Source organism: Anser brachyrhynchus (assembly GCF_964034855.1).
Source record: "Anser brachyrhynchus genome assembly, chromosome: 25".
Lineage (NCBI taxonomy): Eukaryota > Metazoa > Chordata > Aves > Anseriformes > Anatidae > Anser > Anser brachyrhynchus.
In genome coordinates this window covers 6,677,182-6,686,893 of record NC_137718.1, presented here as the reverse complement: position 1 = coordinate 6,686,893, position 9,712 = coordinate 6,677,182, and the positions used below count along the sequence as shown (strand labels likewise).

At 41.8% G+C, this 9,712-nt stretch overlaps 1 protein-coding gene across 2 annotated transcripts in view; it reads left to right on the top strand.

Annotated features, from left to right (window-relative positions):
• Positions 1-9,712, top strand: part of KCNJ5 (potassium inwardly rectifying channel subfamily J member 5) — a 63,742-nt gene that overhangs the window by 26,974 nt on the left and 27,056 nt on the right. The gene's annotated exons all lie outside the window — the stretch shown is intronic.

The window sequence follows — 9,712 nt, the reverse complement described above, 5'->3', positions numbered from 1 at the left end:
CTCTAAGTTAATTCTTCAAATTCCCTCAAGTTAGGAACGCATTTCTTCTCAATCTAATACAGGTATCTAAGAATGCATTTTCTTGTAGAGGTGCGCATCCTTCTCCATCAATAGAGAGAGTACTTATGTGGCTGAAGCAGTTTATATCTTTTGATGCCTGCCATAAATAACTGAGTTCTACCCTCAACATTAAAATCCTCAGATAGGAGGTTGGTCTTCCCTGGTTTATACAGCAATAGGAACCCAGTGCTTCCAGCTACCCACCAAAGGTGGGTGGAGGACATCCTGTGGGCAGGACCTCCTCATTTTCTCAGAGACTTAGAAGAGGCTGGGAATAGGAATTGTACATTAAAATGTTATTTAACACTCGGGCAGAGACAGAGCTGTTCACACAATTAAAAAACAGGAGCTTTGTGACTCAGTGACAGAGCATTTGCCCCAGAGTGTTCTGAAGACAAAAAGCACTGATACAAGGAATTGAGTTTGGATATTAGCCATTCCATTGTTTTAATAGCTCAGTCATTAATAATAATTTTGATAATTTAATTTTAATTTAATTTAATTTTAATTAAACAGCACTTTTCATCTCCCAAGTATTTTAATCCATCTGTTATGTCTCTTAACACTCCTGTGAGGCAGGTATGCTATTAGTGATACCAACATATATAGGCTATTATAGCACCAAAAACACTGATGATGGAATTGCTGCAGATAACTTTACATTTTAAGTCATTGATGTGGTATACTCAGAAATAATAAATCTGGTTATTGTTATACTGTACCAGTACCTGCAGGAATCCTGTCCTGTTCACCTTATTGGCAGCTCATGATGGCACAAATTAAATTTCTTGCCTCAAATAACATATTACAGACTGTTTAACGTAATTTTTCTGAAGAAAGAAGCTAATTCTTCTGCGATGAAACTCAGTGGTGGTTTTTTTACCCCACTAGCTTCAAAGAGCACGTTGAGCCCTTCAAGGGTTTTACTTCTGTTAAATATTATCCTCAAAACTGAGAAATTAAAAGTGAATGGGCTTTCTTCTTTCTTCCACTAAGACATGTCAAAAGAGTATTATAAAAAAGAATACGTTTCCCTAGCTTTCAGAAGCTCATGGAATGAATTTCAATTGCAGGTTTTTAGGAAAGAGTGTAATTAACAACTTTATTCAGTCTGAAGCCAGAAAATTATTTCTATATTTGGCATGAAAAAGGCAGAGCAGGAGGAGGGGAGTAAAGGACCTAGATTTTCACAAGTGACAAATGAGATCTCCTAAATGGCAGTAATCCCCATGAAGTGTTGAGAACTTAAACTCCAAAATGATTCCTCTGTATTGTTTCTCATGTTGGACATTCAAACTTACCCAAGACACTCTTGGAAATTTAGGGTATTATGTGTGTTCGGCTGATTTATTTTCCTAGGGTAACACTTCCAAAGATGCATCTATAACCAAGGAATTAAACCACATTTTCAGAAGTGACCTCGGTATGCCAGTAGCCAAGAGCTCTCCTCATTCATAACCATCTCCCCTTTTCTGAGTTTGCTTTATTGTTTTATCCAAAATGTATTCTCAGGGAGCCTGTTCTATGAAGAAGAAATGGGAAACAAGGTGTGACTGAGCTAATGTTCTCAGAACGTCCCCTACTATATTTGCAAGTCATTTTTTGTTTGTTTTCCTGCATTCTGTTTTTCACAGTAAGTCAAAATTTTCTGTTAAAAGCAAGTATTCTGCGAAAAGTCTGCTCACCTAATAGCAGTTTTGCTATATAAATGTTGATAAGCTCTATATGTTTTGTCGATGAAAAACCCACAGATTTAATGCCTTTATCTTCAGGAATGATTATTTATGGAAGAAGCAGTCTCCCTAAGATGTAATCAAAGATGCATATTTAAAGTGTGGCAGGGAAGTCAGTACTGCAGGCAGTTGTTTATTCATTAACCTCAGTGTAACTAGGCTGGCAGCCTCCCAGTACTGGTTTACTTTGTGCTTGCAATGGGGAGGGATTTGAAATCCATTACAGTTTTATTCTGGGTCCCTGGAGAGGTGATTCCGTCCTTCCAATTATGTCTCATTTTCTATCTGTAAAATGCTGAGCATATTCCAGATAGTGTAGCAATGCATATAGAAATAGGAGACTGAACGTTCATTATGATGTATGTACCGTTGTGATTCATTCCTAAAACTTTCTTTTTCTGTGAACCAGCACCATCATACGCTGAGAGAAATATGAGAACTGGCTTTTTGCTTCTCTTAGCAGGGTGTGTGTCACTGACACCCTTCCTTAAATAAATAGCCATGCATGCCAGCACACAGATAAGCTTGAAGAAAGCGTAAATCTCTAGGAGGGCAAGTGTCTGAAATGGAAGAACAGTATAACGGCTGAAAATGATTGTACCCATCATCCTTTCCAGCTGCTTCTGGCATTGCTACTAATGAAAGAAAAAGGTTCATAATCACCTCAGCCTTCCTTATTCTTAGACAGCGGGTAGCTGAAGCCCTTGGCCTGCTTTGCTAACTGTAACGACAGAATTTAAATGCACAGGCTCTTTAACTTCAAGAACAAAGCTGGCTGCAGTGCTGGCTGTGGCAGTGCACATGGAAATCCAGAAAGGCAGAGACCTGTGTTATTTAACTCCTTCAAGTCATTAGAGTCGCACAGCAACAGAGGCCTTATTTGTGGCAAGGTGTTACCTGCCCTGTTCTTTACAGAGCAGTGCAGGGGGGCTTGGGAGAGGGGAAAAAATAGTCTTGAATTCATAGCCTGAGAGAGAGACTTGGCTGCCCACTGAGTTGTTTTGTGCATGTTAGAGACATGTTCACATACTTAATTTTTCTGTGACTTGTCACAAATTCTCTGTGCTTTCTGAAAAGAATTTAGTGCTCTCTTTAAGCTGTTGTGCTAGAAGAACATAGCTGCAAGAAAGATTTTGTGGAACAATGTGGCCTAAAATCCCCCCCCGACCCCTGGCAAGCCTGCAAGGTAGAACACCTCTGCTGGTAATGCCACATGGGGAAGTGGTTTTTATGCAACTCGGTTCGCAAACGAAATTATGCCAGCTTCTCACTGGAAGTACTAAAGCTCATTACCTGCATTTACTTGTAATTCAGCTTCTTGGCAGAGGTTAGTGCCAGAGAGGTCCTTACTTCCCCTGAAAATGTAGGGCATGGTTGGACTGCAACAAAGGCACTTCTTTCCTTCCTGCTCGTGCTAAGCTGGGTGTTCGGCAGAAGCTGTTCAGCTGCTGGAGAGCCTGCCAGGACAGCTCAGCACCCAGCAGTGCAGCTGGATCAGCACCTCGGCCTCAGCTGGGTAAGGGTTTGTAATAGCCCATGCAGAACAGTGACGGATGTTAGCAGTTATGCGTTGTTTCTACCTTCTAGTCACTGAATCCTTCATTTAAAAAGTTAAACTAAGCATACAGAGGAGAAAACCAGACTTTTATTGTTAGGGAGCACCATATTCTTATACTGGCAGCTGTGTCCTTGTCAGCTTGCCTCTTCTCTTCTGCACTCTTAAACAAGACAGTCTGAGATGAAAATATGAGTGCACAGTGCTAGCAATCTAATGGTGGCTCTGAACAATGATTTTGGGACCTGACTCAGGGTTGTCTGAAATCTTTTTTCAAGATGCCAGGAAAACAAAAGGCTAAAATGCTATGTAGGAAAGTGTACGTCTCATGTCACTGAGCGGCTGGTGTCACCAGTTAACACCAGTTGAAGTTTTGTTTCTACATTTTCGTTTGGGTTTGCCTACTAGTGTCAGGCTTCTGAATTAGACATTAGAGCTCTCATGCCTGTTATTTATGATGGTATTAAAATTAGTAAATAGTTGCAATTCAGTGACAATGCTTATTAATTTTGTAGAACAAGCACAGATGTCTCAGGTACACACTGTGCTCTAGCAAGCTTTTTGAACTGAGGTTGATCAAATGCTATGAAGCCTTGAAATGGGAGCACGTTTCATTTCATCCTCTGTGTGTTTTTTCTCTCATTTTTCCAAATAGATATGCTTCTGTAAGCTCTAAAAATGTATTCGTGGAAGTCTAAGTCCTCAAGGGTGTGAGATATTTCTAAAACGCTGGTCTCGAGGAGTTGTCCCTACATCAACCTTTGAGAGCCCCTGAGGCTGTCAGGTCCAGGTCTGCTGTGGGCACAGATGTGTCCAGCCAAAGGCTTTATCTGAAACATGTCAGACCCTGCTTGCTTGAGCAAACGTGATAGCTTGACAAGGAGTGGGGTGGCACAGTGCACAGCCAGGCATACCTGCATGGGCATCTGCCTGAAAGCAGCTATATGAACAGGAATAAGCAGATTAAGGTATATTGTCCTTGTCTGCAAGTTGCCTTTCTTGGCTGTGTTAAATATCACCAGCAAAATTCATTTTCTGGAGAACAGAATATGAACTTTATATATGGGGAACAGGGTTCTGGAGAACAGAGCATAAAATTTAGGTAAGGCTGTGGTCTGTGCCTTGGCTTTTCTACCCACTGTACTTTGCAAATGAAGAAAGGAAGAGTTCTGTGTAGACATAACGCTGCATTATTCTTTGTGCAACAGTGACCATTCCTTGTGCTGCCAGTTTAAAATCCCTTGAAAATCCAGTGAGTCGATCTTGCTGCTGCTCAGCAGTTTCCAAATTTTACCATGGTAAAAGGACCTGGTGTCCTCTGTGGCAGGACCTCCTGGATGGTGGTTGTGTCCCTCTTAGGATGCATCTTTAACTTTACTCTTTGGGCAGCCCACAATTGATCATTTTGACCTTCACTTTCTTTCAACTTTAGGAATTAATTCCGTCCATTGTCTATTTTCCTGACAGACCTCAGCTGCATTGTATAGACTGTTAGACTCAGAATTTTTTTGTTTCTTTCCTTATTATAGCTGTTTTTATTTTGGACAATGTCCCAGTTGCCTAGCAATGTCAGTAGGTGCTTTGAAAATAAATAGTAAAGCATAAGCTTCCTGCAAGATAGAACATTATATTCTTCTGTAAACTGAGTCTTTTATCTGCAAGTCTCAATGGACTCTATCAGCATTAATAAATGAAATTTACCCTCTCTTTTGGAATGCAGGGAAGGGAGAGTGAAGTAAAGGAAGTAGTCATCATCCCATTTTTCACTGATGGTAACCAAGGCAGAGAAAGTCAAAACAAGGTAGAAAGCCTGGTCTGATATTCTGACATACTCAAGTCAGGCACTGATCTCTCATGGGAGCCATGAAGAAAGCTGAGAGCATATCACTTGAAAGAATTAGGGCTCTGTTGAATTCCCTTTGCAAAAAATAGGTTGGATGGAGCCCACAGTGTCAGGCAGAGTAAGGATACAAGGAAGCTGTGTGGAGTAATTGCTTGTTTAGTTATTTCCCAAGAGTAAGAATACGGTCCCAGAGGCAACACAGACATAGGACGGGGTAGTAAAGAAATCAGCACGTTCCCTTTATATGTATTATGCATTTTGTTCTTCCACTGGGAAAAGGGTTATTACTGATCATTGTTTGAGTTTATTTCACAGTCCTACGGAGCCTGGCCTTGTGAGATCTGGGCAATGCCTCTACAAGGAGAGCTGGATTCAGGATGCAAGTTTGTACATCTGAGCAGCTGCAAGCATGGCTGAGGAGTATTTATGCCATGCGGGCAGTGCTAGTGGGAATTATAGCCCCTATATCTCCTGCTCTCCTTCTGGTAGACCTACATCAGACTGTTTAATGACTAGTAATAACAGAACTGGGTGGTAACTTTGTCTTGGTTTCTAAGAGCAGCAGAATGGGCTGATAGTCTTGCATTGTACCCATAAAAGTTGTGTGTGGTTACTGTTATCAAAAGGAAAAAAAATATTGAAGCATCCTGTTTTTTCCCCAGCAAAGAACTGCAGGTACTTCTCCTCCACACTGTCTTTTCAGAAGTACGTGTACTGGGTGATCATGCAAAACCCTGGGCCTTGCTTTTGAAGGTCAGGACTTTAGAAATAAATAGTAAATAGAAATAGTAAAGAATGGCTGTTTTACAAATGAGTTAACCCACCAAAGCGAGTCACTCGGGAGAGCTGTAAGAACAGGCTGGAGAGCAGAGAGCTGTAACCACATTTGGTAATAGAGGCTGAAGTATCAGCTGTAGCCTGCTGGTTTTGCATGAGTGACGAAAATGGTCAGCGATGTGTCTTCATGTACGCGAGGCTTAAAATGCAGGCTGGAAGAAACAGGGTCCGTGAGGGGCAGTGACAGACAGTCAGCACAGCTCTGCTTGGACTGTGCCTAGTTAGGTTTTGGACAAGTTGCTGGAGGTGATGCCCTCCAAGAGGCAGCTGGGCATTAGAGCCTCTACCTTCGTGCAGGACCAGGTTAGGTAACTGAAGACAGTCATCTGCCCTTCCTCTCACAGTGTGTTCGTAGATCGAAATCTCTCTGTGCTGAAGTTTCCCCTTTGCAGTGAGTGTGTGCCATGTCTAGTTCCACAGAGCTATGAGGTGCTTTCTGAAGAGGAGCTTGATTTATGCCCAGGCAGGCACCTTCATCCCTTGTAGCAAGATTTTCTCTAGGTCTCCATCACCCACACTCAGATAAACCTCAGGGCCATGTGGCTTCACCCCGGGAAATGGTCAGGGTAGTAAAAGCAACGTGGTTGCCCATCACCCTCTACTGGCCTCTGCAGGGACTGCTTGAGGTAACTGCTGGCTCTGTAGGTGATCGGAAAATCTCTTTAAAAAAATGGGAGAAAGAGGAAAAAAAGTTTTGTTTTTTTTTTTTCTTTTTTTGGCATGAGTACCACAAAGTTCAATCGTCCATTTTTGAATCAGGGACAAGCTTTTCTTAGACGCCAAAATCTTTTTGCACAGTAATCAGGTGGAATCGGAGGTTGAACTTCTGTGCAGCGGCGGTTGTTTGGCTGATTTGGGGTCGGGTGCCTGTGGAGGCACAGAAAGGAGAGTAGTTCTGAGTTGAAATAAGGGTTATAGTAGCACCACAAGTCTGTTGGCTTTAGTTTTGTTTCAGATTTAACAGTTCAGATGAGAACATCTGGTCTAGGTGCATGAGGGAATTTTCTTGGCATTGGCTCAGTGCTGAATAAGTCCCTGATAAATCACCTGAAGCAATGATCATAGCGCTTCTGGCAATTCAGTTTCAATAACTTTATCGTATGACAAGGTGTATGCAAGCTGTCAGGACAAATGAATCAATTGCTGTGAATGGGATAGTGGTGAGTCTGCAACTTCTGGTGGTATCGTTAGTGTGGAAACACCACAGCCCAAGGCAATTTAATTGCTGAGATGACATAACCCAGTCATCTTTCTAGAAAACATTATGACATTGCAAAGCCTGGGGAACTGAAAGAAACTTCACCAGAACAAAGCTTTAGGATTTACCATGTCCATATGGCATCATATGTTCCTGGGAAAACTTCTTTATACTTCTTTTGACATGTCTACAATTCTGGTGTTATGCCTCATTTACACTGGTACATTCCGGGAAATCTAGTCAATAATTCCTTATGTCTGCTCTTACAACAGAGCACAGCATGACTTGTAGAGTCATCTGAGCTATTTCTGTGGTTGTTCTGCACTCTGAAATAGTTTTATAATGGCCTAAGATTCCACTGATCTCCTTAATCTTGGGCTCAGATGTATCAAACAGCAGATGAATTTCATGACTAAAAGAAAAATAAAGTAAATTTCATCCATTTGGATGAAGCGTCATTTCTTGTACAATTTTAGCACTAGTCAGATCTGAAATTTAGAGTTGGTACATTGTGTGGAGAAGTAATAAGCCCCAGGCAAATCTGACCTGAAAGGAGAGCTTCACTAAATAACTGCAGGGGAAATCCAACAGATTTGCCACAACTTTAGCGAGCTGTTGCTGCACAAATTACAGTGAATAAGGGAGCAATCTTAGTGAGCATGATAACGTAACTGAAGTCAGCACGCTTCCAGAGCAATTTGGCTCTGAAGACTGTGGAGGACCCAGTTTTTTTCTCAGCATCCCAGTCTCTTTCTCAGGGCTTGCCAGGAAGGTCGACACTGACCTGCGTGGTGGTTTCATACAGTCGGGAAGCAGGTCACAGCAAAACTCACCGAGTGACTCTTCAGGAGGAGGGAAAACGCTTTAAGGAAGAAGGGTCCCCAGATTAAGGATTTGCCAGAAGTCATTGTGCAGTCTGTGCTCCAGGCACCGCAGCCTGCGTGCAGCCCGTGCAAGGGGGCAGCGTCTGGCTCAGTTTTCTTGAGCCTTCAGACCCCAGGGGCTGCAGCACCATCAGGGCGAGGCGCACAAGGATGCTGCTTACGTGTGTCCCATCAGGCACTGAACCACTGCCCGAGGGAAAGAAGTGGCTCTTGGAGCACGCTGGAAGAGGTGTGATTTTAGAGACGCCTCCAAAGCCTTTCTGTCACAGAAGCAGTGCACTATGGCAAGTTAGTCCCACAGCAAATGCATCATCCTCTCTCTGTTTTATGTGAATATGCAGTGATAATGAGTGTTAGGGAACATCTTTCCCTGTCTCCTTGTGGAATAGGGAACATGGGGGAGACAAGAACAGAGGGACCCAAGTCAAAGTGTTTTAGCACATTTTGTCCTTAGTGTTTTAGCCAGTCACTGCCTGCAGTTTTATATTTATGAACCTGTATCAGGGGATTGCTTGATAGGTCTTTAATTTCCTTTGGTTTTACTCTGAACAGGCCTCTCTAGGGACAGTAAGAACATTTTCGGCATTATTGAGTATCATCTCTGTGCAAACCAAACAGAGGAAAAATACTCTGATAATAACAATGAAATATGTGTGGGGTGGTAGGCTTTCTGGCTGCTGCTATTTTTTTATTATTTTTTTTCTGTGATGAGAGTTTCAAGGTCAGCTGGCTCCATAGATACAAATATGCCAAGAACAAAATGTACAGATGCGCCAGGAGTCAGGGACACAGACATGCTGGCACTGTAAACAGACCTGGATCGTGTCCAGTACTGTCAGGCAGTCAGCGCACGGGAATGTTCATAAAAAAGGCACTTTATTGCAGTGATACCAAGATTTATCTTTTCTCTCCCTTGCATCATTAAACATGAGTTATTCGTATTTTTGTGGAAAAGCCTAGATTCAGCACAATCTCCAGATTTTATTTGGAAGATGGAAGGGTTTTATTCATGTGCTACAGAATCCTACAGCAATATCTGAGCACATAATAGACAATGCGGTTCCCTGAATAAGTGGCTGGAGTAGAAACCAGAAGATATTTTTTTTCTTGATTCTGCTGATGATTTATTGTGTAAATATAGAAAAACTTTTTACTGTAACTGTTGCAAGTTCCCATACACCCCCTCATTTTCCTCCTATATATGTTTCCTTTTGTCAGTTATTTGTTTGAACTAAATATCAACCAGTCAGGCAAAAGCTGGAAATATCTTCGTCTAGCAGTCTTTGGCAGATTTAAAATATTAATGCATTTTATAGTGTACTTATTTTTCGTAACTGTCAGTTGTTGCTACCAAGGCAGGGAATTCCTTATAAATATTGAATGCTGCTGCAAGGTCTGGGGAAAAAAAAAGTTCTAGAAATGTTTCTGTTAAAGCTCCAAAATGACTGAAAAACTGCTGAAAATCTTCCTAATGTTAGCAAATTATGTGTAAATCCAAGAGCTCAGAAGTTACCTGATTCTACTGGGATTTTCTAATAAACACAGTTCTTGAATTTAGCAGGTCCATGCAGATTGCTTCCTTGGATGTAGATGCTTTGGGGT